Source organism: Oryctolagus cuniculus, chromosome 8 (genome assembly GCF_964237555.1).
Source record: "Oryctolagus cuniculus chromosome 8, mOryCun1.1, whole genome shotgun sequence".
NCBI classification, from domain to species: Eukaryota; Metazoa; Chordata; class Mammalia; order Lagomorpha; family Leporidae; genus Oryctolagus; species Oryctolagus cuniculus.
This window is the reverse complement of record NC_091439.1, coordinates 31,622,612-31,647,763: the sequence shown is the minus strand read 5'-3', so window position 1 is coordinate 31,647,763 and position 25,152 is coordinate 31,622,612.

The window sequence follows — 25,152 nt, the reverse complement described above, 5'->3', positions numbered from 1 at the left end:
TGCAAATTAAGGCACAAAAAGAATTCAAGGGGATTAAGTAACAGACACTGATAGTCAAGTCAGTAATGTAACCCAGTTCCTGGCATAGACCTACTTGAAGAACATTCTGTTACTAAAAATGCATTTTGTATTTAAAAATTTTATAAAAATATGGGATGGTTATAATATAGTTCTACAAAGTACACTATAAAATCAGCATGATGTGAAAATACAAGAATTCCTTTGAGTTTTCTGAAATGTTCACTTTTCAGGTAGTATCTTTATTCAGGAGCACATGCATGCACGCACACACTTGTATGTAAATGTATGTGTATGTCTGGGCACATATGTGCAAACTATATTTGTGTGCATGTGTGAGAGAGTGGGAGATGGAGAGAGACAGAGAATTTAAAGTAGAAAGCTTAAAAAAGTATCTTCATGGGCTGGCGCCGTGGTTCACTAGGCTAATCCTCCGCCTTGCGGCGCTGGCACACCGGGTTCTAGTCCCGGTCGGGGCGCCGGGTTCTGTCCTGGTTGCCCCTCTTCCAGGCCAGCTCTCTGCTGTGGCCAGGGAGTGCAGTGGAGGATGGCCCAAGTGCTTGGGCCCTGCACTCCATTGGAGACCAGGAGAAGCACCTGGCTCCTGCCATTGGATCAGCGCGGTGCACCTTTCTCTATGTCTCTCTCTCTCTCACTGTCCACTCTGCCTGTCCAAAAAAAAAGTATCTTTATGTATTACCCTGCATTTATGATAAGCCCTTTTGCTATTAACAGAATTGAGAGTGAAAAACAAGGAAAATTTCTCTTACTCTATAATGAGTAGGTGGTTCTCTCCCTCTTCTAAAAACTAAAGAAAATAAATCACCTAGATTATTTATAAAAATCGAATCATCTATCAAACCAGTGAGTCATATTATTTGTAAAATATAATTCTCTTTAAATATATGATTTTTCCAGGAACTTTTGGATCATTGTATAGTGATTGCTACTTATATCATGCTATGAAAATGTTTTAGATGTTTGATATTTGAGAACAAAATATAGTTACATAGAGAAACATAGTAGATTATCAGAGGTTATCTGTGGATTAGTACCAAAGAATAATAAGAAACAGTAACAATAAATGTAATGATAGATTTATGCTGTAATTTCTAATCAGATTTGTGCTCAAATATTGACTTTGACATTGCTCATGTTGATGCTGGTTATGGAATTTCATACACTGGGGCTCTGTTCCCTCTTCATTAAAAAAGTGCAACATTTACCCAACAATGTAGTAGTTGTAAGGGTTATATAAGTAATTTTTTACATATAATAAAGATAGCCTTTACTGCTGCTGTATCAAACATAAACTTCACAATTGTATCCTGTGTACCAGATACTAATAAAAACTTTAAACTGTTTCTGTTACTATTATTATTACTCTACAAATCAGAGATGGAAATAGAAGTTAAGTAACTTGTTCGAAATCACTTAGTTAGGCTCAAATCTGAATTCATTCTGTGAATCACTTTCTTATACAACTTTACTACTTATTTCTTAATGGGGCATATGTGAGTAGTAGTACAACAATAAGGACAAAAAAGATATTTCCATATCCTGTTTAGTCATAACTGAACGACAGCTAGGTGGGAAAGTGTATGTCACAGCAGAGGACAAGTAGGAACAAGGCAGAAGATTAACAAACAGCTATTGCTGGTATCGTGGCATAGCAGGTAAAGCCGCCATCTGTGACCACAGCATCCCATATGGGTGCTGATTTGTGTCACAGCTGCTCTACTTCTGATTCAGCTACCTGCTACTGGGCCTGGAAAAGGAGCAGTTTGGCCCAAATCCTTCCCTGCACCCACATGGTGACTAGGATGAAGCTCTTGGCCCTTGACTTTGGCCTGGCCCAGCCCTGGCAGTTCTGGCCATTTGGGGACTGAAACAGCAGATGGAAGATCTCTTCCTCTCTTTCTGTATCTTTGCCTTTGAAAGAAATAAAATAAACTAAAACAACAACAAAAGAAACCATTAGAGCAATCTGTATTCAAGTTAGTTGGGAACACTGATTTGACTGAGAAGACCCTAAACTGAATTAATTAAATTTATTATGCATTGACTCAATGCATATTTGAGATTGGAGCTTATGATTAATAGTTACCTGCTACTATTTTTTGTTAGTAAATCCCCAGGAGTGTTTATAACCTTTGTTAAAGGATTCAATAAGGGGAGGAAAATAAATACAAAGGAAAACACAATCATTTAGATAATGCCAAACTCTCAAAATACTGTTCTGCCTTAATTTTATATAACAGCATTGGGAACCAGATATTTACTTTGTCTATTTTTTTTCCTTTTGCCAGCACCATTTGCTGAAGAGATTACAGCCTCCGCTTTTAGAGAAAAGGTGATCGTATCTGTCATGTATACAGATTTCTATTTGCAGATCAATGAATTCATTATCTGTGTGCATAAAAATACAAACGTTAATCACATAGAACTCAGGAGTGAAAGACCAAGCATTTGTCCCTACTAATTTACTGAAATGTGTTGGTTATTTTCATATGGTAAGAAAATATCAAGTTATTTAATCACACTTTTATTCATTTACTTCCTGTCTCTTGTGGAAATAAATGTTTATACACAGTGTGATGTTAAAATCGCTTCATTGCCTATAGTAGAGGAAAAAACCAAAATAATGAAATTAAATGAAATTAATTTCCAAGGAAAGAAGAAGAAAAAAGAATATGATTATTATGATTTTTACACTTTCTATTTCAGTGTATATTAACAACATGTTATTTGAATGCCAAATAGGGTATCGTGAACAGTTGAAATAGACGCACTAGCACTGATCAAAAAAGGACTGAGGGCAGAAAGAGCTAATACAATACAATAAGTCAGTTCTGTAGTAAAAGAAGCAAGCTACAAGCACTTTCTCGAATAAACAAAGTAGTGGACTTACATGGTGGGAAAAATGGTGTTTGTTAAGACCTTGAAACTCAATGAAGTGCGAACAATTGCTTTACATTTAAATAATCAACAGATGAGTTTAGGGCATGCATCCAGCAAACTATTAGACTAACTGGCAGTAGCTATCTAAGGTTTGAAAATATTATTTTATAAATTTTTTGCTATTTTTGCAAAGAAGAAAACAAAACATACCTTCATTTTGCAAAAGAAAAGATGGTTAGAATTTACCTGGCTTAGTAAAGTGCTCATACTGTGGAGGCACATTGGTGAAAAATAGTGGTCACATTAATAGTCCAGTTATGGATTCTATCAGTCCGGAGAGAAGATAAGGCAACTATCTACCCACAAACACACTGCTCTTTAGATGAGTGCTATCTTATTTTTACACAAACCCAACATGAAGTTAAAGAACAGGCTCTGGGGACAGAGGAATTTGAATTCTTCTACTGGTTATATTTTTTGGTAATCTCAGAGATTTTTGTTTGTTTTTTGTTTAGTCATATCTAAGAGGGTAGTACATAGACCAACTTTAAATGGTATATGCAAAATGATTGCAAAATACTAGTATACATTAAATTCTAAATAAAGAACAGCAGTTATTTTTATTACTGGTGTTATTCACGTATCTCAACAAACCTGTAATCTTCGTTTCTTTTAAATCAAGCTCCTTGGTGACAAGAACTATTTCTGATTCATCATAAACTTTAATAGATGCTTAGTAATGTCCATTGATAGACTAAATGCATAGATGGATAAATAAAAGCGATTTTAAAGCATTTTGGGGGCTGGCACTGTGGCGTAGTGGGTAAAGCCACAGCCAGCATCCCCTTGGGTACTGGTTCTAGTCCCGGCTACTCCACTTAAAATCCAGCTCTCTGCTATGGTCTGGGAACACAATAGAAGATGGCCCAAGTCCTTGGGCCCTTGCACCCATGTGGGAGACATGCAGGAAGCTCCTGGCTCCTGGCTTCAGCTCTGCACAGCTCCGGGCATTATGGCCATCTGGGGAGTGAACCAGTGAATGGAAGACTCTCTCTCTCTCTGCCTCTCCTTCTTTGTGTAATTCTGACTTTGAAATAAATAAATAAATCTTTAAAAAACATTTTATAAGGGGGAAAGATGTGCAAAATTATATACACAAAACAAAATCTAATTTTCTTGATACCTTTTATCATTAATCTAGAATTTCAGTGAGGGTGACTTCTCGGTAAAGATCTTTCTTTGTTATTCTTTCTTCATTGTATAAAACCTCAAACAATATGTGGATTGGTAACTCTGAAATACTATAGATATTACTTTTCATAGGATGGAAATTAGTATACTATTTGACCCTATATATGTATGTTATATATTATATATATAATTTGAATCTGTGCCAGTCTTCCTTTTTTAAACTCAGTAACATAATATTACAAGGGTGTGTCACTGTATATATACATAGATTTTTCTCTACAATAAACATGATGGTTTGTTATATGATAGTATATTTGAAAGAAATTAACACAAATTCATTAAATTCAGATGTTCTTACTTCCAAATAGACTGTTAAATGAAATACATTAATAAAGATAAATATTTATATATTTTGAGAAGTAAAATGTAGCATAATTCACCAACTTCCTCATGCAACTTTCTTTTTGCCTTTTATAACCCAGTCTGAGGTTTATTTGGATAAATTTAGAAACCTAATGCCTCATGTTATGCAGCAGAAGTGTAAGATTAAGTAGAGTAGAAGCCTTGCTAATTATCACTTTTCTGATCTACACACCTGATATATCTTGCAAGAACTTTTTCACAATATTAAAAAGAGGTCATATAGCAAATAATTATTTTTATATTCCCACATTTAAGTATAAATTTGAATATATATGAGAATATAACATTTTAGTAAATATTTTCAGTATATGTGCTACATAATGTCACTGATTAAATGTAATGCTAAGAAACAAATTACTAGGGAATATTTTAGCTGATTTACTTCTTCTCTCCCACGGTAATGTCCTTATGTATTCCTCAAACTCTAGAGTTCGCTAGATGATCATTTACTAGGAAGATGTCCAACCTTAACCTCAAGGAAACTTGGCACAAAGACTGCTTCAAGGTGGCTCTGCTGATAGTTTTATGTTTGAAAACAAAGGGTTTAAATAGAAAAGATGAGGTCACAGATATTCTTTTGACAGTGGCAAAGTTTATTTTTAAACTTTGAAGTATAATTGATAAATTGCTTGCTATAACATACATTGTTAAATTATTACCACAATCAAGCTAATTAACATACACATCACTTTGCACAATTATAATTTTTTGCATGTGTGGCAAGAATACCTAATCTCTTATCCAATTTCAAGAATATAGTATGTTATTATTAAGCAGTCAGCATGCTGTAAGTAGGTCACCAGAGCTCACTCATTTTATAAGTTTTTACCCTTTGAACAACATCTCCTCACCTCTTCTCGCAGAGAACATGATTAGTTTTAAGAGTACTTTATTGGAACTAATGCTAAATATTTTAAAATTGTCCATGGTCTTATGTTCTTTTGTTCTCTGTCATATCCTCTGTTGCCATGTAGAAATTTAAAGTGCTTTGGTAAATATACCTGGAATACATCTTTAGCAAATTGTGTTTCTAGATTAAAAAATATCTTAGATATCAATTTATTGATTTTCTATAAGAAGAGACTTGAATGCTGTTGAGTGAATCAATAGTGTCTTTGGGCATCTTTTTCATTAATTTCTCCTTTTATCTCTATTAACTTTATTCTTTGTTTTTAGTGTATGCTTTCTTCTTTGGAAAAAAGAGACATTTAATTATTTGATAGGCACTGTTACAGAGAGGGGGGGGGCAGAGCATGATGGAGAGTTTCTGTTTACTGCTTCACTCCCCAAATGGCCATAGAAACCAGCTTTGATCAGGCCAAAGTCAGGAGCAGGGAGCTCCATCCTATTCTCCCACGTGGGTGGCAGGGACCCAAGCACTTGGGCCATCTTGTAGCACCTTCACAGGTACATTATCAGGGAGCCAGATCTGGACAGCCAGTAGGGACTCTCCTGCAGCATGAGATGATGGCATTGCAAGCCGAGACATAACTCATGGTACCATAAGGCTGCCCCTATATGCTTTTCTTTAAATGTCCTGAGTTGAATATGTGCTTCGAGTTGTCCTTAAATTAATTTACTTAAGATTATATGTTTTCTTTTGACATATGCTCTGGTGATTTCTAGTTCTTGAGTGTTTCTGTACGAATATTATGTTTAGTACTTTCAGTCAATTACCTTGTAAGAGGCTAGATGAATTACCCCAATTAATGCATTTAGTTAGGGGAAGTTTGATATTCAAATGCACGGCTGAACACATATGGATTAGAAGAATAACAGAAAGTTGCCTTTGATGTTCTGAGAAGTGTTTTGTTGTAGCCAGAAATTTTGATTTCATTTAATTAAAAAATTTCCATTAGAAGAATATTTTAAAGAAATTCTTGTTTTGTGTACTTATTTTTATTACTTGATAAGCTCAATATATTAATGCTTTGTAATGTAGAATGTAAGGAGGATGATTTTATTCAATTGTGTGAATATTCTGTGGGTCTCTAAAGCATTATATCCATGTATATGAATGTAATTGCGAAAAAATGCAGATATGTACAAAGTTTTGTTTGTTTTTATTATGCATGTAAAACAAATATAATCTTAAACATCTAATCAATATCTTTTATTTTCTTAATTATGTTCTACTTATTCTGTCCATTCAAGTGATTAATTTATTTTACTACAATTATAGATTTACCCTTTTAAATTACAAATTTAGAAAAATATTTTCCTTTTATTTCTAATAAATTTAATATATTATAATGCCTTATTGTAAAATTATGATAGATAATATTATCTTGGTTCACTGTAACTTTAGTTAATATGACAATCCCCTTTCTTCTTGAACAAAGCTATCCTTGAATGCTATTTTACCATGTCAAAATGACTGTAACCTGATTTCTATTAGTAAATGTATTTATGAAACATAATTTTTAATTTAATAACAAATCAATTAGGGGGTGTAGTTGTACTTTAATGAAATATTAAAATTATTTCTTTTAATAAGGATGATATTTTGCTTTATGAACAAGCACAGCTCTAATTTCTAACACCAATAGTAAAATTTCTCAAAATTTGCCTTCTATGATAAAGCTTCTTAAGTAATTCTAAGTGTTCTATTGACTTGTGATGTATTTGATGAATAAATGAGTAACAACCATAGTCAGCATTAAATTCTTATTTCTATAGCATATCATGTGCTATATTCAGAGTCAGAGTGAAGGGTCTGTATCAGTATTTCCTACTTTAGTTTATTTTTGTTGTATACACTATAGGATGATTCCTCAAAATCATTTGCTCCTGATTGCCCATTTCATCTTTTTTTCTTAAATGATTTATTTATTTACTTGAAAGTCAGACTTATACAGAGAGAAGGAGAAGCAGAGAGCGAGAGAGAGGTTGTCCAACTACTAGTTCACTCCCCAATTGGCTACAAAGGCCGGATCAGCAGTGATCCAAAGCCAGGAGCCAGGAGCTTTATCCAGGTATCCCATACTTGTGCAGGGGCTCAAGGACTTGGGTCTTCTACTGCTTTCCCAGGCCATAGGAGAGAGCTAGTTAGGAAATGCAGCAGTGGAGACTTCAACTGGCGCCCCTGTGGGATGCCTGCAGTGCAGGCGGACGCTTTTCACCCACTATGCCACAGCGCCAGCTCCAAGCCCATTTTATCTTATGAGGACATGTTTTAGTATGTATCTATAGCAACATGGATTAATAACATTATAACAATTTCTATAATGTTCTCTACTTTCCTAAAAACTTTGATTAACTTTAAAATATTTTCAAATGATGAGGGTATGCATGTTGCTTAAGGTTCTAGTCCCGGTCGGGGCGCCTGATTCTGTCCCGGTTGCCCCTCTTCCAGGCCAGCTCTCTGCTGTGGCCAGGGAGTGCAGTGGAGGATGGCCCAAGTGCTTGGGCCCTGCACCCCATGGGAGACCAGGAAAAGCACCTGGCTCCTGCCTTCGGATCAGCGCGGTGTGCCGGCCGCAGCGTGCCGGCCACGGCGACCATTGGAGGGTGAACCAACGGCAAAGGAAGACCTTTCTCTCTGTCTCTCTCTCACTGTCCACTCTGCCTGTCAAAAAAAAAAATTCTTTTCTATTAATGGTCGCCAGTGTATCTAAGATATTTAAGCAATAATAAACTCTTGCTTTGGTTTGCTACTTCTTCTATATAACTGATGCTCAGAAACACCACATACTATTTATTAAAAGCATTGTAAAATCAGGCTGGGCTTCAGGATTTCTAAAAATACGTTCACAAGGATCTTAGTATATAGGATGTTATCACATCTTTTTTATCTCTTGTTTGATAATAGGGATGATGGGAATAGTTTTAAAAACCTGGCATTTTTAGAATGTTTCAAAGTTAAATATTCAAATCACTTGGAAAATGGCAACCAGATGTGGCATCTTATCAGATAAGATGAAGATATAGAAAGGGGAGACACTCTGTCACTGATGTCACATTTCACACACCTAAAATATATATGGGGGCTGGCGCTGTGGTGGAGCCAGTATAGCCACTGCCTGCAGTGCCAGCATTACATATGAGTGCTGGTTTGAGTCCTGGCTGCTCCACTTCTGATCCAGCTCTGTGCTATGGCCTGGGAAAGCAGTGGAAGATGGCCCAAGTCCTTGAGCCCCTGCATCCATGTGGGAGACCCAGAAGAAGCTGCTGGCTCCTGGCTTTGGATTGGCGCAGCTCTGGGTGTTGCAGCCAATTGAGGAGTGAGCCAGCAGATGGAAGACCTCTTTCTCTCTGCTTCTCTTTCTCTCTCTGTGTAACTCTTTCAAATAAATAAATAAATCTTTAAAAATGCATATATATATATATATAGAGAGAGAGAGAGAGAGATTTTGTTAAACTTTTAAATAGCAAATTAAGATAGCTAGTAAAAATCATGGAACACTACCATTTCATTTTCATAAAATGAGTTCCTTTTTATATAAGAACGGTAGGCAATGATATCATATTTTGATTATATAAAAAGTTCTATTGAGTGCTAGAGTGTGGTTAGAAAACGGCCAAAACCTGGTGAGACAGAGTATTTTAAGGACACAATGAATAAGATTCCATAAATTTGGGTCAATTGTGAATGCAGTAGCTAATGTACCATGCAATTATAAGACATGAACGTTTTTTATTGTCCGCTTTGTTTTATTGTCCTAAGTGCAATGTTTAATGGAGAAAGTGTGTCCAGCAAGCAGTTTAACAACACTCCCAACACTTGATAAAGTAGCCATGGCCGAAAAAAATCAATGGAAGAAAGAGTCCATATTGTAATCATTATACTACAAGATCATAAAGTAGTGAAAAATCTGTTATAAGATTAGATGTCCACATACATGTGCATGCACACATCAGCTTGAACACACACACAATCTTGTATCTACATTACAATTTAAATGGATAATAATTAATGAAAAAATACTTATTCAATCTAGTTCACTTTTTATATGGAATGAAATATGGTTCTATCACCATTTTTATGGCAAATTGCTTTTTCTTCCTGTTTACACTTTGGAAGTACAAGAAGCCTCAGCTGGAAAATTGGCCCATAATCACAACCTATTAAGCTTTTACTGATATTGCAATAGAAGTAATGGGTTTTTAATGAGCTTATCCATTTTAACATTTATATAATTTATTAACTTTTTCTTTTTCTTATTTTGCATATTAACTAAAATCTTGGGTTTAATAATTTTCTTTATTGAATTTTTGAAACCTTAAAATTTAGTAATAGCAACATTTCAAGTTACTGTAGATAATTTTCTTAAGTATACTCAATAACTTGTGCATTATTTTTATGAAAGAACACTCACGTTGAAAATTAATATCTCATGTGTGACACATATCTGATTCATACAGGTGTAGAACGGGAGCGGTCTATTTTCACAATAACAAAGGTAGAATTAATCTTTAGAAAAGTATACTTAAAATACTGCACATTATATTCATTTCCCATTGAACTCACTGCCAGCATAATTAATGGCTAAATTGGAAGTCAAAGAAACTCCATTAGGAAGTAAAAGTGTGGCAAGAGAACTGAACAGATATTTCGATGGTGCTAGTGTTAAAAGTAGCAGGATAGTCATGCAGATGGGATTGTGCCCAATGGAATTCCTTGGGTGAGCATTTTAAAGATGAAAGAAGAAAGCTGAGAATGAGAAATCATGGCAAAAAGCAGTCAAACAGAATCTTCTTCTACATTATACAGTATCACCAAACTCAAAGAAACTTTTTAGAAAACTATGCTATCAGTTTATTCTTATCATTTAAAGAATAAATCATGATGTTTAAAAAATGATTTCAAGGGAGTTGTAACTATAAAACAATGTGCATGGGGCCGGCGCCGCTGCTCACTAGGCTGATCCTCCGCCTTGCGGCGCCGGCACACCGGGTTCTAGTCCCGGTCGGGGCGCCGGATTCTGTCCTGGTTGCCCCTCTTCCAGGCCAGCTCTCTGCTGTGGCCAGGGAGTGCAGTGGAGGATGGCCCAAGTGCTTGGGCCCTGCACCCTATGGAAGACCAGGAGAAGCACCCGGTTTCTGCCTTTGGATCAGTTTGGTGCGCCGGCCGCGGCGGCTGAACCAACAGCAAAGGAAGACCTTTCTCTCTGTCTCTCTCTCTCACTGTCCACTCTGCCTGTCAAAAACAAACAAACAAAAAAACAATGTGTATGATTACAAGTTATTTTTCTTAATTATGTGAATAAGTCTCTATTTTCAAGAAACAGAAGTCATGAGTTTTTGGTGTATGATGCTATTTGTATGAACTCATCTTGATAGATGGATAGATAGACAATAGATAGACAGACACACAGTTTCACTGTCTGAATTCTCTGTGAATGTTGGATCCCATATATGATGGTGTTTGTGTTATGATTATCTCACACAGCAAGATCTCGAACATCTTAGGGTGTGCGATTACATGCTGTGATGTCCACATGGTGATTAAATCATCTAATGATGCCCAGCTTAGAACACATCCTTGTCATTAAGTGATGTATGACTCTGTATCACATATATATATGTATATATATATGTAATTTTATTCCCACCATCATTAATATTTCAATCATACTGTTGCCTTACTGAACAGTGATGTCAATCATTATAAGCAGTAAAATGGCAAAATGTTGAACTTCTGATGAAATTAATAAATCAACCCATTTCACAGTGCTTCCTTGAAAACAATTTTTATTTAAAGTTATCAACACAAACACTGAAAGAGCCCCTTTCTTTCATCAAAGGCCTTGAAAAAATTCCCATAATTCTTGCCTGTCTAATTGCAATAGACTGTGTGATACTATTATATCCTCTGCATTTTGTTATTAAAATATAGGCATTCAAGTCAATCAACGTTCTTATTATCAAAACTAGAGAACTTCATTTATCTCCAGGTTATGTACACACAGACACACAAGCATATACATATATTCAATAAGAGTTCTGTTAAAACAAAAAAAATCACAGATAATGTTGGGGATAATGCAGGATTTTCATAACTGCCAACAGAGAAATTTTCAGTTCTTGCCTAAATGGAAAATGGAACCTACTTTAAAGAACTGAATGAAAATTGAAAGAACTTGTGTGTTTCATAGAATAAAGAATTTGTGGTAGGTCCCCTAGTAAAAAGGGTGAATCAGTTTGTCAGACTTCTCATTCTTCATAGCATGCTAAAATCTAGGTGCTAAAACGCTCTGTAGTAGAGCTTGGTCATGCAGTGTAGCCTGTCTATTCATTAGCCTCTTACACCATTTCTTGGCAGCTGCTCTGCGACTGTATGAGTCATTAGCAGGAATCCAAAATCGTGTGAAGAGCGATCTATGCTTTTGTCCCGCAGAAAGCCTTTTCAGTACAATCAAATTTGCTCTGTGCTCTGATTTCACAGCTTGTGAAGTAGTTACTGACAGCTCACAGCACTGTTGTTATTCAAGGCTAAGCAGATGAGAGAGACCGAAATGACTAATAATATGTGGAAGTTAGATCTTCAAAGTAGCAGTCTAATTGTACATCTTCATTTAGTGAATGATTGAAAACAAATTACAATTTCCTGATCACTGGAGACAAAAGCAATGGCAGGTAAATCAGTTGTATCAAATTCTTGTAGGAAGGAAATGTTCTTAATAAAACGTCACAGAAGGAAAGAAAGCAAAAAAAAAATAACAGAAATGGACTAGAGTATAAAAAAATCAACCTCAGTAGATACTAAACAAATACAAATTTAGATAGTAATAGAGTTTGACTTTGCTTAAATTAGGAAAAATTAAATATTAAACTTTATAGTTAATCAAATATAGGAAACAAGCAACCTTATGCATTTCAGGTTAAGTTAAATTTACCAACATATATATGTATATTTAGAAATATGTATATATATATATATATATATATATGTGTGTGTGTGTGTGTACATATATATATATAAATATATATATTACAATGTCTTTTTTTTTTTGACAGGCAGAGTGGACAGTGAGAGAGAGAGAGACAGAGAGAAAGGTCTTCCTTTTTTTGCCGTTGGTTCACCCTCCAATGGCCGCCGTGGCCGGCATGCTGCAGCCGGCACACTGCACTGATCCTATGACAGGAGCCAGGTACTTATCCTGGTCTCCCATGGGGTGCAGGGCCCAAGCACTTGGGCCATCCTCCACTGTACTCCCTGGCCACAGCAGAGAGCTGGCCTGGAAGAGGGGCAACTGGGACAGAATCCGGCGCTCCAACCGGGACTAGAACCCGGTGTGCCAGCGCCGCAAGGCGGAGGATTAGCCTAGTGAGCCAGGGCGCCGGCTACAATGTCTTTTGTTCTACCTGCTACTCAATTGTGCAAAAGCACAATAATAATGAAAGAGGCATGCTCTTTTAACATGATATGATACTGGATGTTTTGTTAAGATTTTATTTTAAGGGCCACTTCATTACATCATTTTCTATATTTTAAAGAGTACATATTTTTAGAGCAGCTTTCATTTTGCAGCAAAGTTGAGAGAAAGGTGAAGAGAATTCCCACACATCCCCTGTCTCCACCCATGACTAGTGTCCATTCTGTCAAGGTCACCTACAAGGCTGGAACTCTAGTTACAATTGACAAACCTACATTAACACATTGTTACTACTCGAAGGACACAACATATTTAGTGGTTAGCTTTTGTTAGTACACATTCTAGGGGTCTGGAGCAGTGTGCAATGACATATATCTACCATATAGTATCCATATATAGGATTTTCACTGCCCTAAAATTTCTCTGTGATCTGTTGATTCAATCACCCCACTGCCTCGCAACCACTAGCTACCACTGATTTTTTTACCGTCTCGATATGATTGCTTTCTCCAGAGTGTCAGATTGAATGTTTTCATTTTATAATGTACATATAATTTTCCTCCATCTATTTTCATGGATGTTCCTTTCTTTTATAGTGTTAAATAATATTCCACTGTCTGGATGTGTCATGATTTATGTATCTATTCCCATGTTGAAGGACATAATGCAATAGGATCCAGCAACAAACTACCTTGGTATTCATCATGAGGAGTTGAAAATTTATGTTCATACAAAACCTGCACACAGAGGTTCATGTTAGTTTTATCCATAATTGTCAATGCTTAGGAATGATGCTCCATTAAAGCAGTAATGAATATGGTTCATTTTGTAACGATCAAAGAACCGAATCTGTAAGTTCTATCAAATAAGTAGATCCAAATAACAACTACCATAATCAGGATGTGAACTAGCTCCATCACTCAAAATCTCCCATGCTATCCCTTAATACTTACTTCCTGTTCTACATGTAATTGCTGGCAACCATTGAAGTGTTCTCCATCAGCATAGCTTTGTCTTTTTGGCAATGTCACATAACTGAAGCACGGATAAATAGCATTTTGCAAATGATTTCTTTCACTCAACATAATACTTTTGGAATTTATTCGTTGTTTTCTATATCCAAAGTTTCTCTTTTTACTGCTTAGTAGTTATCAGTTATTTAGATGTACTATGGTCTGTAAATCTAGTCACCAACTGAAGAATACTTGAGCAATTCCCAATTTTTGGTAATTGTGAAAAGAGCTGCAATAACATTTTTGAGCAGAATTTTGTGTGAATATGTTTTCATATCTATAGAGACGATACCCTGTACTGCAATTGCTATGTCATAAATTAATTTATAAGAAACTGCCGGCCGGCGCCGCGGCTCACTAGGCTAATCCTCCGCCTTGCAGCGCCGGCACACCGGGTTCTAGTCCCGGTCGGGGCGCTGGATTCTGTCCCAGTTGCCCCTCTTCCAGGCCAGCTCTCTGCTGTGGCCAGGGAGTGCATTGGAGGATGGCCCAGGTGCTTGGGCCCTGCACTCCATTGGAGACCAGGAAAAGCACCTGGCTCCTGGCTCCTGCCATCGGATCAGCGCGGTGCGCCGGCCGCGGCGGCCATTGGAGGGTGAACCAACAGCAAAGGAAGACCTTTCTCTCTGTCTCTCTCTCTCACTGTCCACTCTGCCTGTGAAAAAAAAAAAAAAAAAAAAAAAAAAAAAAAAGAAAAGAAACTGCCAAACTCTTTACCAAAATGACTACACTATTTTATGTTCCCATTAGCGATGTACAAAGCATTTTAAGAAATTTCATGGAAAATACATATTTTTTAAGTTTTATTTATGTATTTGAAAGTCAGAGTTACACAGAGAGAGAAGGACAGGCAGAGAGAGGGAGAGAGAGGTCTTCAATTCGCTGGTTCAGTCCCCAATTGGCTGCAATGGCCAGAGCTGCACCTATCCAAAGCCAGGAGCTAAAAGCTACTTCTGAGTCTCCCATGTGGGTGCGTGGGCCCAGCACTTGGGCCATCTTCTACTGCCTTACAAGGCCATAGCAGAGAGCTGGATCAGAAGTGGAGCAGCTAGGTCTCAAACCAGCACCCATATGGGATGATGGCACTGCAGGTGGCAGCTTTACCTGCTACACCACAGTGCCAGCCCTGGAAAATATGTATTATTCAAAAATTACTCATGGATTTCAAATTTATTGCACCAAAATAAGCTTATTTTTTAATTTCTTTTTCTCTTGAACTATTTGAAGTCCCTTTTAAAAAGGTAGCTAATGCCTCAAATTCTTATTGTAATCTCATCAGAATGTTTCTTGTTTTTAGCCATTGAAATAGAAGTATAGTGGTAATTCACCATGGTTTTAATTTTCATTTGCCTCATCAGTATTGAATTTTGGTATATTTAATGATCTTATTTGACATTCTTATCTCCTTTTGGTAATATATTTCTTCTTGCCTTTTATTCATTATTTTGCAGTGTTATTTGGTTATTATTTTTTAAAAATTTTATTAATATAAAGAAAACAGATTATATGAATTCTATATATACAGTTCCAAAAAGACAACCACACTTCCCTCACAGCCCTGCTCCCCACTCTTATCTCTCCATCCCTCCCTCCCTCCCTTGTCTTCATCAGTTCTTGCAGACATAATTTTAATTCACTCTGTATTCACAGGCTTAATTCTCCAATGATCGTGATACTCAACAAGTAACAGGGAGGAAGACCAAAGTTCCACAGAAGTATAGACAAAGGCTAAAAATACAATCATATCCCAAAGTGACTATTTCATTGCAGTACATTTTTATTCTAAAGTAACTGCCACATATCAGAAATTATTTTAGATATTCAGACATATGATTTGCAAATATATTCTCTCAGTCTTTAACTTGTCATTTTTAATCTATTAATGTCTTGTCCCAAAGCAAAAATTTTGATTTTTATAGACCTCAGTTTATCATTTAAAACATTTTTACTCATTTATTTCTGAGTTGAAGAGAGGATAGAGACAGAGAGACAGAAAGAGAGTCTACTGTTTTACCCCTCAGATGCCTGCAACAGCTAAGACTTGGCTGGAGCTAGAGTCAGCAGTTGGGAACCTAATCCATATCTCCAACAAGAAAGGCAGAATCCAATTACTTGAACAATCACCATGCCTGGCAAGGGTATGTTTCTCTGGGAAGCTAGAGGCAGAAGATGGGGCCTGGAATCAACCCAGGTATTTTGATATGGGAAGCAGATATCTTAACCAATAGGCAAATGCCTGCTTCCAATTTATCATTTTTAATGGACTTTTTTTTGTTCCATTTAAAGATGTTTGATAGGCCAGTGCTGCAGCTCAATAGGCTAATCTTCTGCCTGCGGCGCTGGCATCCCAGGTTCTAGTCCCGGTTGGGGCGCCTGTTCTGTCCCGGTTGCCCCTCTTCCAGTCCAGCTCTTTGCTGTGGCCCGGGAGTGCAGTGGAGGATGGCCCAAGTGCTTGGGCCCTGCACCCACATGGGAGACCAGGAGAAGCACCTGGCTCCTGCCTTCGATCAGCACGGTGCAACGGCTGCAGCACGCTGGCTGCAGCAGCCATTGGGGGGGTGAACCAAAGGAAAAGGAAGACATTTCTCTCTGTCTCTCTCACTGTCCACTCTGCCTGTCAAAAAAAAAGATTTTTGATAGTAAATTTCAGGTTTTTTTTTTATAAAGGATTAGAACAAACCCAAATATCCAACAGAAAGATATTGGTGAATATGTAATATACACATAAAATCATTCATATTCAGCTATATAGACCACCATTTCAAATAATATTTAAAAACAAAAAATAATTATTGCATGTTAGGTGAAACATGGCTATATATCATCTTTTACAAAGCAAAATATACTCTTATATACAAGTATCTGAGGGTATATGCATACACCTTACATTTGTAGAAAGTACATACTTACATATTAATAATTTCAAAAGTATTGAGATAATAACTACCTTAATATTTTTCTGAATTTTATTTCTTCTACAAAGAATGTATATTTGAATACAGAATTATTCCATTAATTATAATTAGTTTAGACTTCCTGATTTATTTGATGCCCCTAAAAGTATTGCTGATAGGTTAAAATTATGCTAGAATCACTGAAATATAGAACAGACATGATTTTCCATTTTAGCAGACAATTGTATCCAGTGCCCTTAGGCTTGAAACAGTGTATGATTTTAAAACATTTTATAATAAAAAATTTTCTGATATTTTATATATCCATTATACTTTAAATTTGTTTTCCCTGTACTGGAAACTACATAGTTGATGAAGACAAAACAATTGGTAAGTTTAAAACTAGAATTTCTAATAAGTAGTCAAAGGATCTTGTTACACTCTGATCTGACATGTATTTTAGCCTTATTACCTTTTTGCTAGGCTCAAATGATTTTAGACAATTTAAAAATTAAATAGACAAAATTATGAGAACTTGGGCGATGTAATTATGTGTTAAAACATTCTCATTCTTAAACCTCTTGTTGGATTTGTGCAATGAATATCACATTTACTTAGTTATTATTTTTTCCTCCTAATGTTCTACAATTATTTTTAGCAATTTTTTTAGTCCAAATGCATTAATCTTTCTATTCTAATACAGTATTTGCTCAGATCATGGAATCAATCCCAGCAAACTAATGGGGAACTGTACCTTCTAATATAAATTGTTGTTCTAGCCACATCAATCATGTAATTGTCACTGAAGCCACTAGAGGGAAGAGCAAGGAAGTGCTGCTGCTGAGATACCCAGCGATGCTTTATCCAAGGTGAAGCCCTGGCAGGGAATGATTTCTATCTCTGGGTCCTATTGCCTTCCAAATATAAATCGTCAAAATCCTTAGAATGAACATCACCTACCGAATTAAGTAGCCTTATACTCTTAATCTGTTCCACTCAATCCAAACCTGTCAGGCATTCTCTACTGAAGGTGGAAGCTTTATATATGAAAAATATCTCTTATACATGTTCCTTAATTTTAGTGTTCTGAAAATTGTTCTCTATTCCTAAGTTTCAGACTTTCTCTTCTATCTGTAAGTCTATAGATATGTTTTTAAATACCGGGAATGATTGTGAAAAAGACAAGGCCAGAGTAAGAGGCTGAAATTAATTGAGAAATACAGAGAAATAGAATCAAACAATTAGCAAAAGCATGCATTGAGTACTAGTTCCAGGCATGATGACTTACATTCAAAATTTCTTTTAAAATTGTGCAAAGTGGGTATTATTTCCTTATTTAGATGAGAACACTATAATGTAAAATTTCCCCCAGAATGTAAATGTCAAATAACAATGCCTCCTGTTTAAGATGTGCCAGGTGAACTGAAATAAGGATTGACAAGATTATATGGATATGTAATTCTCATGAAACTCTGCTATATCTATGTGGTTAGTCAAGTTGTCAAAGAACATAAATTACTTGTTAGGTTAGAACATTTAATATGTTCAGGATCCTTCTAGGCTGATTGATAGAAGCTCTTTGTTATTGATAATATTTAGTAATTTTAATACTAATCATCAATTTGACATAAAAACACAGAACTTTTTTTTTTTAAAAGGACATTTATTTAATTGAAAGAGTTACAGAGAAAGAGAATGAGAAAGAGAGAGAGAGATCTTGAATCTGTGGGTTCATTTAAATGGCTACAATGGCCAGGGGTTGGGCCAAGATGAACCCAGAAGACAGGAGCATCATCTGAGTCTCCCACATGGGTGGCAGGTGGTAACACTTACGTCATCTTCCACTGCTCTTCCCGGGCCATTAGCAAGGATCTGGACTGGAAGTGAAGCAGTTAGCACATGCCAACAGCAGGTAGCTGCCAACAGTAGGTGGCTGTTTTGAACCTCTAAGTGCCACAATGCCTGCCTCTGTAAAAATTTTTAATAGGGGCTGGCGCTGTGGTGCAGCAGGTTAACGCTCTGGCCTGAAGCGCTGGCATCACATAGGGGCACCAGTTCTAGTCCCGGCTGCTCCTATTCCGATTCAGCTCTCTGTTATGGCCTGGGAAGCAGTAGAAGATGGCCCATGCCCTTGGGTCCCTGCACCTATGTGGGAGACCCGGAGGAAGTTCTTGGCTCCTGGCTTCAGATCATCTCAGCTCTAGTCATTGCGGCCATCTGGAGAGTAAACCAGTGGATGCAAGACCTCTCTCTGTCTCTACCGCTCTGTGTAACTCTGTCTTTCAAATAAATAAAATAAATCTTTAAAAAAAAATCTTAAGATATTTAGATGCTGACTTTTAGAAATCTTTATATCAAGAAGATTTTTAAAAACTTATTTACTTTTATTTGAAAGGCAGAGTCACAGAAGCAGACAATTGTGTGTTATCAGGAAGCTGGAACTTTTAGCAGAGCTGAGCCTTAAACCCTGGCACTCTGAGGATTCCAGAATCCCACACAGTGGCTTAACCACCGCACCGTGTCCACCTTTTCCAAGGTATTTTTCATGTGGAGACAAAGCAGTGATATGACTGAAAAGATTAACCAAATTCATAAACATTTTTTTTTATTTATTGAACTCCTGCTTGTGATGCAAGCATGTTCTCAGGGAAAGCAGGACAAAATATTAGTGCATTAAGAATTAAAATGCTATGAATGGGGTTTCATAAATTCTGATCTTTTAATTTGGAAAAGTAGTAAGTTGCTTTTTTTTTCTAATCCCACATTTCTTTATGTCTGAAAATGCTATTATTCCCTATATGCTAAATAAAGTGTCATGCTTTACTAGTTTTAATAAAGTTTTCACTTTGATAGATACACTTAATATTTGGTATGTTTACCATTCCTTAGAGTTCAGTGTAGTAATGTTAAATATGTTCATATTGTCAACCATCAGATCTCCAGAACTTACCTTGCAAAACTGAACTATACAACTCCTCATTTACTCTTCATTCAGCTCTTGGCAACCACTTTTATTTTCTGTTTCAACAAATTTGACAAAAATTATCTCATACAAATGGAATCATACAGTAGTTTTGTGTTTGATGATTGGATTATTTCACATATTCTAATCTTCTCAATGCTATCAATGTTATAGAATGTATCCAGATTTCCTCCACTTTAAAGGCTGAATGATCTTCCATTTTATATAAATTTTATGTAAATACCTTATTTGTTTGTTCATTTGTCCATTCATAGATGTATGAATTGCTTCCACCTTTTGGCTATAATAATGATGCTGCTATGAACATGTATGTTCCTATCTCCAATACTTGGGATGTACACTCAGAAGTGAAATATTGGAATCAGACAATAATTTCATTTTTACATTTTTGAGGAAACACCATATTCTTTTCCATAGTAGTAGCACCATTTTATATTTCCCCCATCAGGGCCCAAGATTTCAATTTTTCCACATCACTGCCAGCATATTATCATATACTTGCATAATGACTGGCTTTCTATGCTCATATTAGCTTAAATATCAAAAATTTAAACACAAAGTTTTCATTATATATGGATTTTCCACTCTGCCTAATTGCTGTCCATCAGAGTGCCTTTGCTTGTAATATTCATAACACTTGCAATTTGCTCTAAGTATATAATTATTGGTTCTTTTACATTTTATTGTATATTTTCCTTACTAATGGTTAGTTTTATGAAAAAAGGTGGGAACTGCATTTCTTTATACTTTTGAAATTCTGACACATGATAACTGTTAAATTATCAATTAATGATACTTATATAGTATTCTTTTCATACATTTTAATAAATCTTCAACAACTAAGCATCAGTTACAATATTTGATAAGTACCTTGTTGTTAGCTAAGTATTTTTGTTAAAATCCAATGGTTTCTCAGATACTGAAATTACTACTGCGGCCTTGATATAGTGGGGTTTTCAAAGATTAGTGTACTAGAAGGTTGTTTCCTAATGGGGTGATTTTGAGAGGTGGTGAAATCATTAATACATGGGATCTAGTGAGATATGATTAGGTTATTCAGTGCACAACATTTGCATGAAATGCCAATTTCATTGAAATGTTAGTTCGTTTTCATTTTGATTTTCATTTTAATTGATTTTTAACAGATTCAATATGATTTATAGATGCAAATCTAACAGCATAATGATATTCCCTGCCTCTTTGCCTCCCTCATGACCTCCTTCCTTCTACCTTTCTGTCTTTCTTTTAGTTTTTGAGATAACACATTTTAAATTTACATTGTAGTAGAAAAGGCTTAGTACTTCACTGAATAAGACATTAACAAGTAAAAAGCAAAAGACCCCAGTTTAGCGGGAATATAAACAACAGTTATGAACAATAATTCAGTGTATAAATAACCATTTCACACATATTTGGTTTTTTTCCATTAGTTATTCATAAATTCTTTCAATGCAATACAACCAATGACAATGTAACATCTAAATATTTCCTGTTTGGTCATAAGGTAACAATTAAGTTCAGTTATACTTTAAGCCATTTCTTCTCAACAGTTTATGCACATGAATAATTACATGCAGATTGCAATGCAAATAACTACAATTACATGTTTTTTGTACTTTACTTGTTACCGTACATCATGGAAAACATCTGTCTTTGGGTACTGGCTTATTTCACTAAGTATAATGCTTTCCAGTTGCACCAATTTTGTTGTGAAAAACAGTATTTCATTCTTTTTACAGCTGAGTAATACTCTGTAGTGTATGTCTACCACATTTTATTAATCCAGTCATCAGTTGATGGGCATATAGATTGATTCCATAACTTAGCTATTGTGAACTGGGATGCAATAAACATGGGGGTATAGAAAACTCTTTCATATGGTGATTTCATTTGCTTTGGATAAATTCAAGGAGTGAGATGGCTTGGTCACATGGTAGATATATTTTCAGATTTCTGAAGAATCTCCATTCTGTTTTCCACAATGGCTATGTAGTTTGTACTACTACCAATGGTGGAATATGGTAACTTTTTTCCCCACATCATTGCCATCATTTATTGTTTGTTGATTTATTTATGAGAACCATTATTACTGGGATGAGATGAAATCTCATTGTGGTTTTGATTTTCATTTCCCTGATGGCTGGTTATCCTTAGCATTTTTTTCATATGCCTGTTGGCCATTTGAATTTCTTCTCTTGAAAAATGTCTGTTCAAGTTCTTTGACCATTTCTTAACTGGGTTGTTTGTTTTCTTATTGTTGAGTTTCTTGAGCTCTTTATATATTCGGCTTATTAATCTTTTTATCAATTTCATATTTGGCAAATATTTTCTCCCACTCTGTCGGTTTCCTCTTCATTTTATATAACGTTACCTTTGCAAGGCAGAAGCTTCTTAGTTTGATGTAAAACTGTTTGTCAATTTTGTATTTGGTTGCTTGTGCTTCTGGGGTCTTTTCCAAGATGTCTTTTCCTATGACAATGTCTTTCAGAGTTTCCTCAATGTTATCCCCAGTAGTTTGATGATATTAGGTTGCAGATTTAGGTCCTTGATTCATTTTGAATTGATTTTTTTGTATACAATATAAAGTAGGGGTCTTGTTTCATATTTGTGGATGTGGAGATCCTGTTTCCCAGCATGGTTTGTTGAAGTTTGTATTTTCTCCAGAGATTTATTTTTAGATTTTTTGTCAATGACAAGTTGGTTGTAGATGTCTGGATTGATTTCTGGATATTCTATTTTGTTCCAGTGGTCGATGTGTCTATTTCTGTTCTAGAACCAGGCTGTTTTCATAACTGCCCTGTAGTATGGATTTAAACCAGGAATTCTGATGCTTCTAGTTTTGCTTTTTTTTTTTTTTTTTTGAAAAATTTTTTTTTTTTTTATTTTTTTTGACAGGCAGAGTGGACAGTGAGAGAGAGAGAGAGAGACAGAGAGAAAGGTCTTCCTTTGCCATTGGTTCACCCTCCAATGGCCGCCGCGGCCGGCGCGCTGCGGCCGGCACACCGCGCCGATCCGATGGCAGGAGCCAGGAGCCAGGTGCTTTTCCTGGTCTCCCATGGGGTGCAGGGCCCAAGCACCTGGGCCATCCTCCACTGCACTCCCTGGCCACAGCAGAGGGCTGGCCTGGAAGAGGGGCAACCGGGACAGAATCCGGCTCCCCGACCGGGACTAGAACACGGTGTGCCGGCGCCGCTAGGCGGAGGATTAGCCTAGTGAGCCGCGGCGCCGGCCTAGTTTTGCTTTTGTTTGTATCAGTTGCGTTAGCTGTTTGGTGTCTTTTGTTTCCGTAGGCATTTTAACATGATTTTGCTCTATTTTGGACAAGAATGTCACTAATATTTTGATTAGGATCACAATGAATATGTAAATTGCTTTCGGTAGTATGGAAATTTTGATAAAATTAGTTCTTCCAGTCCACAAAACTGAAGTTTTTTTAAATTTTTTGTGTCTTCTTATATTTCTCACTTTAATGTCTTGCAATTTTCATTCTAGAAATCTTTGATTTCCTGGCTGGGGGTTTGTCATAAACTGCCTTGATTGTGTTGAGGAGTGTTCTTTCTATACCTAATTTTTGTAAGGTTTTCACCATGAAATAAAGTTATATTTTATTCAATGCTTTATCTGCATCTATTGAAATAATCACACAGTTTTTATTCTTTAATTTGCTAATGTAAAGTATCACATTTATTGATTTGCATATGTTGAACCATCCTGCATATCAGAGATAAATCCATCCCTGTATGTTTGCATATATTGTATTGTCATCTGCATTTGTTTCCAGGAATTCTTTTATTTCCTTTTTGATTTCTTCTATGACCCACTGTTCATTCAGGAGCATGCTGTTCAGTCTCACATTTTGTGTATTTTCTAGAGACACTTTAGTTGTTGATTGCCAGCTTCATTTTTTTGTGGTCAGAGAAGATACATGATATGATTTCATTTTTGTTTTAATTTTCTGAGGCTAGCTTTATGTCATAGTAGACAGTCTATCCTAGAGAATTTTGCATGTGCTGATGAAAGGGATGTATAACCTTAAACTGTGAGATGAAATGTTCTATAGACTTCAGTTAGATTCATGTGGTTCATAGTTCAGATTAGCTCTGTTGTTTCTTTGTTGACTTTCTGTCTAGTTGATCTGCCCATTGATGGAAATGGGCTATTGAAATCCCCCATTACTTTTTTATTGGAGTCTGTGCTTCCCTTTAGACTCATTAACATTTGTTTTATATAGCTAGGTTCCCTGGCATTGGTTGCATATACATTTATTATATTCACATATTCCTGTTGAATTGATCCTTTAATCATTGCACAATGCTATTGTTTGTCTCTTTTATCTGTTTTTGTGTTGAAGTCTATTTTGCCAGGTAGGATGGCTAATCCTGCTCATTTCTGCTTTTCCTTAGCGTTGAATAACTTTTTCCATCCTTTCACTTTCAGTCTGTTGTTAGCTAATCCTGCTTATTTCTGCTTTTCTTTAGCATTTTCCATCATTTCATTTTCAGTCAATTATATATTTTTGATTAGGTGTGGTTATTGTTGGCAGCAAATAGATGTGTTTTGCTTTTTAATCCCTTCAGCTAGTCTGTATCTTTTATTTGGAGAATTTATGCCATTTACATTCAAAGTTAGTATTGATAGGTAACCACTTAGTCTTGCCATTTTTCTGAAAATATTGCTATTCTTTGCTTTGGATTTCCTTTGCACTATACCTAGGAAATTTTCTGCTTTCACACTCATAATGATGGGTATCATTTTGTGTTACTATGTGTAGCATATCCTTAAAGTTGGGCAAGTGGTGACAAATTCTTTCAATTTCTGTTTGTTATGGAGGGACTTCATTTCACCTTCATTCATAAAACAGAGCTTAGCAGGGTACAACAGTCTTGGTTGACAGTTTTTTTCTTTTAAAAAGACTATGTTTTTCCATTTTCTCCTAGCTTGTAGGGTGTCTGATAAGGAATCAGCTGTCAGTCCTATTAGAGATCTCTGTGTTTTATTGTTGAAAGTTTGACTACAGTATGTCACAGTGAAGATCTTTTCTGGTAATATCTATTAGGCATTCCATGTGCTTCCTGTACTTGGATGTCCCTTTCTTTCTCCAGTTAAGGAATTTTGCTGATATTATATTGCTGAGTAAGTCATCTAATCCATTCTCTCTTCTCATACCCTCAGGAGTTCCTAAAACCCTTATGATGGTTCATTTGATAGTATCTTTGTGTGGTCCCAGGGGTAGAGCAGACGAATATCCACAGGGGCCAGATTTCGTACATCAGCTACCCTCAATAACACTCAGCTGTGCAGAATTACTTCCCAACTGAGTTTAAAAAAAAAGAAAAAAAAAAAAAAGAGAGAGCAAGTGAGTGAGAGAGAACAATCTGGGTGAGTCACCTTTGGCACACCCTTAACCTGAA